This window comes from Phascolarctos cinereus, unplaced genomic scaffold (assembly GCF_003287225.1).
Source record: "Phascolarctos cinereus isolate Bilbo 61053 unplaced genomic scaffold, phaCin_HiC Scaffold_9;HRSCAF=440, whole genome shotgun sequence".
Lineage (NCBI taxonomy): Eukaryota > Metazoa > Chordata > Mammalia > Diprotodontia > Phascolarctidae > Phascolarctos > Phascolarctos cinereus.
Genome location: NW_027556402.1, coordinates 206,310,847 through 206,319,352, shown reverse-complemented (window position 1 = coordinate 206,319,352; position 8,506 = coordinate 206,310,847). Strand labels below are relative to the sequence as shown.

The 8,506-nt window shown below is 38.9% G+C and overlaps 1 pseudogene; it reads right to left on the bottom strand.

Annotated features, from left to right (window-relative positions):
• Window positions 1-2,131: 2,131 nt before the first annotated feature.
• LOC144455459 (uncharacterized) overlaps window positions 2,132-8,506 on the bottom strand; it is a 119,807-nt pseudogene continuing 113,432 nt past the window's right edge.

The window sequence follows — 8,506 nt, the reverse complement described above, 5'->3', positions numbered from 1 at the left end:
AACAGAGTGAGATTTGGAGAAGCCCATGTAATTGGTGGCTGACAGCGTCAAGAGAAGAAGAGAGAAGATGGCAGTTAAAGCTTCTCTGAGCTGCTGGGGGGGCCAGAGAGCCTGAGCAGCTGAACAAAAGTGGCAGCTGGTATTTTTCCTTCCTAAGAGTCTGAGAAGCAGACAGGAAGACAGCAATGGTGATCAGAAGGAAAGAGTCTGTCTTGTTTTGGAAGCTCACCTGCCTGGGGCTGGAGCTGAAATACACGAAGAGGTACCTGTGGCAGGAAGGTGGATGGATTGAACTGGCTCTTTGAGATGCCGAGAAAATAACTATGCTTTTCTTCCCCCTTCTGTGGGGATAGTGTTTTAAATCCAAACCTGAAGATTTAACTATATTTTAAAAGTTTCCAATAGCATTGTTAAGCCTTGTTTCTCTACACCTCAATCTCTTTTTTTTGTGTATGTCCTTATTTGCATGCTGAATGTACAGGGGTGTGTGGGCTTTTTTTTTTTAATCACAATGTATGACTAACTTGGAAATGTTCTTTACTGCTTTGTGGCTAACTGCTACTCAGGTACCAGATACAAACTTAATGTTGATTTATTTTCTATTTGTTAAGAAACTTGATACACACACATATACATAACTACACACACACACACACACACACACACACACACACATGCACACACACACATCCAACAGGAAAATAGCCCTAAAAATAACCAATCAAGAAGGATTCATTAAATGCTTGTCGTGTGCCAGGCATGGTGCTAAGTCCTGGAGATGCAAATAAAGACAAAATTGCAAAACAGTTCCTGCCCTCATAAGCTTATATTCTAACGGAGGAGATAACATGCAAGTAAATAGGTACATATATGGAACATATGGAGTAGAGAGGATATAATCTTAAAAAGATAGTTCAAGAGTCTGGGAGAGGGGATACCATGAAGGCCTCCAGCAGAAGGTAGCATTTAAGATGAAAATGGAATCTCCAGTTTTATTCTTTGTTTTTTTAAACAGGAACAATTTGATTATTTGACTTTGACGTCCAGAATCTATAAGAAACTTCTACAAACTTCTAAGAGCAACCAGAATTGTAAAAGTAAAAAAGAATATTTACCAAAAAAAAAGAAATAAATTTTAAGTGTGAAATATTCAACATCATTATTGATCAGAATATCACTGAACACCCATTTTATGCCTCTTCCCAAAGTCCCTCCTTGTTCTTGATTTTTTTTCCTACCTTTGTCAAATACTCAAGATTTTTCTTAAATGGAAAAAGGAGTGTTTGTTTCATAAAGTAAAAATGGCATTTATCAGAAGGGTCAGGGGAATCATAAACTAGACACTGTGAATTAATGAAAAAACGTTTATTGAATTGCTATTCCTACTAAGTTCCAAGTGCTATGCTCAGTACTGGGGATAGATGACAACTACAGAAAGACAATTTATGGTCAAGCTCACACTTGGGTGGGTGGGGGAGAGTTCAGTTGCTGGGTAAGTGAAAAGACTTTTAAAAGTTCTAAGTCCTAAGAGTTGTAAGAATGCACCAGAGGGTTCAGATTGCATGGCCCAGAGGAGCATCTTTACATTGTCAGAAAGTCAGATGATATTGGGATACCATAGGGCATACAAGCAGGGCAAACGGTAAAGCCAGGAAGTCCTTAGGATGCACAGATAACAAGGTTTGTTTCACAATCCATTTTATCTGAAGGAAAAGTTAGTTGACTCTCATGACCCTAAGTCATGTGAGCAGTCAAGCAGTCTGGATTGGTTTCTAGGTGGTCTGGATGAAGTTGAGCAAGGCAGAGTTCAGTTGGATATGATAGAGATGAGGATATCTGTCTTTCTCTTATTGTTAGTACATGGGAACAATTTCTACAGTTGTTTATAAGTATGTTTATAGTATAATATACGGTATTTTTTGTTTACATTATTGAAGAAAAAACAGCATATAAAAATTGAGAAGAATATGAAGACAAAAATTGCCAAAGATAGCCACGGAAGATACAAGTGCAAGTGGGGTGGGGGTGGGGGAAGAATAAAGAGAAAATGTTTTGGAGATTATATTGTAAGGTTAAAGAGAATGATACTTTAAACTAAATTTCTCCATCTCCAAGTATTGATTACATCTTCTCACTTCTTTCTAGCTGCTTCTCTGGCTAATCTTTGAGCTTTAGCATTGCCTTCAACTTTTGCATGAGCAAGTACATGCTTCCACTCAACATTCATGTCCCGAGTCACATTATCCTGCTTAGTGAATTGGTCTCTGTGGACAACATCTTTATTTTCACTTGTTTTCCAGCCATTTTCTTTCCAATTGCCAATCCATTCACTCATACCTTTGGTGATAAGTTGGTTATCTGTGCGCACAATAAGTCTGTCCTCATTTTGGGCCTTTGCTTGCTCAGTCCCTTGGGTAGCTGCTTCTAATGATGCTTGTTTGTTTGTCTGTTGTCCAGAATGTGTACCACTTATGTTTAGGTCAGTAGAGACACCAATACCTCCTCAAGTCCCTTCTCTTCCATTATTTTTGCATACACAGTGACAAACACAGTGTTAGTGTCTGATCCCTGGTGTGGTTGCCCGTACTAACTTTCAGAGCTTCTAGTCTGCCAACCATAGTCATAGCTCCTTGAACTGTGTTTCCAACTCACCTCCAGTCTTTCCAAAGGCTCAGTGAAAAAATAAAGTCAGACCATCAGAGATTGTGTCGTTTTATTCTTTACTGCTTTAATGAAAAGAGCCTGTTTTTCATTTCTATTTTGTTGAAATCATGAGTATCACTCACGTAAGCATATTATAAAAGTATGATGTGATCATGGAAAAGAAAAGTACTAGAAAAGATGTAAGAAGAAATAGGAAAATAAAGTAACCACTTTTAACTGGGAGAGGGAAGGGAAGAGGAAAGACTTCCTAGAATGAGTGGCACTTGAGACGGACTTTCACCAGGCAAAGACATGCATAGGCATAAGGGATGACCTGTGAGAATGCACAAAAGTGGGAGAAGACAAAATGAAACTAAACAAAGCTTGTAGTCCAACTTTGCTGAAATAGAGTATATGAAGGGGAATAATTTGAAATAAATTTAGAGAGGTAGGTTGGTATCTTGTTTGTGTTTAATTCTGAAGCCAGAGGAACCTGTGGGAGGAGCCTACTGGCAGTCATTTTAACCTCAGGTATTGACATGATGAAAATGACTTATCCAATACAAATAATCTGGCCAGAACAAAATAGGATTACTTAGTGTTTTAGGATCCAACTGTCAAACACAGTATAAGGAAACAAGATGCAAAATTGGACCCAGTAACAATTACAGTCAGCTATTGAGGTTCTCCATGCCTCTCTGTTCATCCATAGTGATACTCTGCTCTCATCCAAATAGCGGCAGCCAGTGTGAGTTAAAAATCTCACTACATCAAAGAAACAATGACCTTCCTCATTTACTTTGATTCTAAAATGCTAGAAGCTGCATCAGCCATCAGCCTTAGGAGTTACTTGGATAATTGTCAAAACAGGGTCCCTGTGACTTGAAGCAGGTCTCTTTTACATTTTACAACCTTTATATTTTCCAATTCTTCCTCCCCTTCTCTATTTTACAACCTTGTTTTTTCCTGCTCCTACTTAATTAAATTCTTGCTATGCCCATAGCCCTCAGGGTACTTGCCTGTGTTAGCAATCAACTTCCTATCAGGGTTGCAGCAGGGGCTGCTCCAAACCTACCACAGAGACACTGTAAGGTTTGGTGCTCAGAAGTGATGTAGTTTGATTTCTGCTTTCAAAAGATTATTTGGGCAGTGAAGGATGGATTGTAGAAGGGAGACAGTGAAGGCAGGTAGACTCATTAGAAGGCTGGACCACAGTCTAGGCAAGAGATAATGAAGACTCAAACAAGAGTGGTTACTTTTAGTGGAGAGAAAGGACCGATACTAGTAAAAGGAGGGGACAAGCATTTATTAAGCACCTACTATATACCAGGCACTGTGCTAAGTGCTTTACAAATATCTCATTTGATCCTGACAATAACCCTAGGAGTTAGGCATCATTATTCCCATTTCACTGTGGAAAAAACTAAGGTAGATGAAGATTAAGTGACTTGCCTAGGATTATATTTCTAATAAATGTCTGAGATTGCATTTGAATTCAGTTCTTCCTGACTGCAAACCTAGACCTCTATTCATTGTAACATGAGAGGAATCATGGGAGTGGAATTTATAGGGCTTGATGACCAGTCAGGGAGAGTGAAGAATCAGGAATTTTGTTGGAAGGAACCTCAGAGTCTTTCTCAACAGTGCCTTCCATTGTAAACCTGACAAGTGGTCATCCAGGTTTTGCTTGAAAATGCAGTTGAGATGAAACCCGTAACCTTCCAAACCAGTACATTTGATCATTGGATGACTTTAACTCTTAGGAAGTTTTTCCTTCCATGCAGCCTATGACTGCCTTTCTGTAGCGTTCATTCATTGTTCCTAGTTATTCCATTTGGCTAAGCAGAAAAAGTCGAATCTTCCACATGACAGCCCTTCAAATGTCTGAACAGAACTAGCAGTTTCTTCCATCCCCACTAAATTCTCTTCTCCTGATTAAATGTCCTCCAATTCTTTCAAGCAGTTCTAATATGGCATAATCTTGGGGCCTCCACATCCTAGTTCTAGCCTTCTGAATGATTTGTAGCTTATCAGTACTCTAACTGAAATGTCACTCAGAACTGAATACAGTACTCTAGGTCTGGTGTGACTGAGGCAGGGCAGGGGGGATCATCACCTCCCTGTTCCTGAACATGATGGTTTTCTTAATAGAGCCTAAGATTTTTTTTTTTGGCTGTCATATCACATTGTTGCATTATATTGCATTTGTTTTCCATTAAACTCCCCAGATTTTTTTTTTCAGGTAAACTGCCATCCAAAGGCTCTTCACTGCCAGATGAGAAAGGCAGCTTTCCTGCTTTGAGAGGCATAGGATTTTGTCATGTGTAGAGGAGTATTGGCCTCTATTTGTAGGTTCTGCAGCTGCTTCAATACACAGAAGTCTTTTCTGTGGCTCTACAGAGACTACCTGAAGTGATAGCTTTGATTCTCCATCACTTATGTGCAGCCCTAGTAATTCTACTGCCCTAGATGAGGTAGGCTCTTGACCCTAGAGCCTTCTGCCCTTTTCCTGTTTTGAGGCTTTCTGTGGCCAAATGTTGACAAAACCACCACCTAGTCTCCCATTGCTGGTATGAAATTCAGTAAAAAAAGAACTCATCCAATTTCCAAAATCGCAGTGGACTTTTAGAACAAAATATAGGAAATCAAGGCTATTTTTATATTAAAAAATTACCACATATAATAAATCTTTGTGACACATCCATAATTTAATATTTAATATTTTAGAGGGAAATATCACTTAGCTTCAAACATTTTTCATGGATTCCTTGTTCATATCATGTAGAACATCCAGGCCCTGTGGAGTTAGTTGGGAAAGTTTGCATGAGCTAATTCTTATCAAGTTGGGGCAGAACCCAATATCCACATGGACTTGGTTCTAAAAATTCACTTGTGAGATTATAATTTGGAAATGGGAACACATTTTTTCCCCCATAGAAACAATATTATACATAGTGGTTAAATTCTCAAGTCAGCCCTCAGAAGTCTATATAACCCATAATATGGTTGAAGTATAATGATACACTAAAAGTACCATAAAGCTAATGTGATGAACAGTTTTTTTAAAAATTGCAAATAGTTAACAACATACAAAAGCTTACTTTAAATTACTAATAAGACACAAGCAAATTAAAACAAATATGAGGTTTCATTTAATACTCAGCAAATTGGCAAAGATGACAAAAGATGGAAATAGCGTAGGAGAAGCTACAGGAAGTCAGGCACACTAACTTTCTGGAGAACTGATCTGGCCATTTTGGAAAGCAATCTGGAATTATGCTAAGGAAGTGACTGTAATATCTATACACTCCTTGACCTAGAGCTTCTATGGCTAGGCATATGGCCCAAGGAGATAAAGAAAGGTCCTATGTATACGACAGTATTTATAGCAGTATAATGTGTGGCTACGGCACCAGAACCCATCCCATTTTTCTGTCTCTTTTTTCATCTGAGCCAGTTTGCTTGCCAAACCTGCATTCAGTCTGGCATGTGGAAGGTTCCCTGAGGGGGATGGCCATGCTTCTATTACTTATTTTCTCAGGGCCCTAGGGGTAACCCTGTTTCTGCTGGGAAACATATTTCTACTATTATACTTTTAGCTCCTAAGTTCCCAAGAATGGACTTCCCAATTGACAAATGAGACAAGCTACAACCACTAACTCCTTTTTTGTTTTTTCTTTTAATTAATATTTTTTCAGTTAGCAAGCACTTATTTTATCTCCCTCCCACCTCCTATTGAGAAATTTAAAAAGAAAAACAAAACCTTTGTAGCAAATATGTATAGTAAATGAAAACAAATCCCTGCTATGGCCATGTACTAACTCTTAATCAGAAACATTTGCTAAATAGAAGGTGAAGCAAGAATCATTAAAACATAACACACCACCCATAAACCTGGGACACTTTCACCCATCAATGTTTACAGTGTCCCTGCTGTAGTAGGGAGGTTTATGAAGAGGGTATGCATATACTTGGGGGGCAACTCACAATTGTGGATTGAGGGCTTTTAAGTGTTTTGTCTTTTTTAGGCACCATTTACAGAGCACATGCGTAATTCAATGGGTCAGGCAGGTAGTGGATAGAGTACCAGGCCAGAAGTCAGGAAGATTCGTCTTTGTGATTTCAAATCTGGCCTCAGACATTTTCAAGCTGTGTAACCCTGGGCAAGTCACTTAACCCTGCTTGCCTCAGTTCCTCATCCGTAAAATGAGCTGGAGAAGAAATGGCAAACCACTCCAGTATCTGTGCAAAGAAAACCCCAAATGGGGTCATGAATAGTCAGACATGACTGAACAACAAAAATTTAATGGATCATGACAGATCCCTGCTGGAGAAAACTGTTCCTTTTCTGGTGTCTCCATTCTTCTGTTGAATGGAGGGACTCCTTTTCTGCTGACTTCTCTGCGGCTGGGCTGCAGTAGTATTACACTCTTTCAACAAAATGGAAACCCTAAGCCTGGAATCTGAGGAACTTTTCCAAATCGGCTGCATTGGATGGGCTAAGGGGTTTTTACTTCTCAGACAGAAGATGGCAAGGCAGGGAGAGAGAATGGTAAAACCTTCCCTTTCCATTCAGCTCTTCCAAAGTAGTAAAACTTTCCCTTCCAATTAGCTTCTTTTAGCAGCAAAGAATTCTCTCCAATCAGTTCTCCTAAGCAGTAAAGTTATTCCCCTAACCAGAAATTCCAAGAAGCAAAGCTTCTTCTTTAATGAGCTCTTCCAAGTAGCAAAGCTTCTGAGTGTTGGTTGGGAGGGAAGACAGGTTTTCCTGTGATCCACCTCTACAGACGTTTCTAAAATCCACTCAGAGGTCTGGTCTTGATCAACCTTACTGATCCTTAGCAGGATAGCTGGTGTGAAATAAATCACCTCTGTCTTATGATGAGAAACCAAAATCCACATTCTTCCAGCCAATTCACAACTTGGCAATATAATCATTAAACAGTCCCAATTTGATAGTTATCCAATAGTTCTATATATCGGTTTGCCCAGTATTAACTTTGAAGTACTCCTATCAGTCATATACACATTTAATGCTAGCAAATAGGATGCTGGCCATCTTAACTCTGAGTATCTTTTCTTCATGGATTGCTTTCTTGTATTTTTTCCCTCAAAACTATCCTTGTTCTCTTCCACTCCCTTTGTTTTAGTAAAACTGTTCAAATCAGAAAAAAGCACCTTACAGCTGCGCTTTTTTGTGTGTGTGTGGTGGAAAAGAACTAGAAACAGAGCAGGTGTCCATCAATGGGGGATGCCTGAACAGATTGTGGTATGTGAACGTAACAGAGTAATAGCACACCATATACAATGATGACTATGAAAAGCTTAGAGAAATGATTCATATGAATGACTACAGAGTAAATTAAGGGCTAGGAAGACAATGTAAATGATGAATACAACAATGTAAGTGGAAAGAACAGTAAAATGAAACAAAATGCTAAGTAAAAAAGCCAAACAGACCTTAACTTGTGAACATGCAAAGCATCTGTTACTTTGTCAGTGTCAACCTTGTGCAGATTATAATTTACCATGTCCATGTCTTACTAGACACATTCTTGGAAGTCACCTGAGGGACTGAAAGATTAATGACTTCCTGAGAATCACACAGCTAATAAGGATCAGGGACAGAATTGACCCTACATCTTCCCGATTCCAACCCCAACACCCATCTACTCTAAAATTCTACGGCCAAGTAGCATAGATTCTTAGGGTTGGAAGGTTTTCCAGAAGTTATTCAGTCTAGTGGTTCCTAACCTTTTCTGAATATGATAACTCCCTTTCAATGAAGAAAAGTTTAACAGCCTGCCTATGCCTTGCATGTTGTTAATATCATTTGATTGAGAAAATGCATGATGAAAATCTT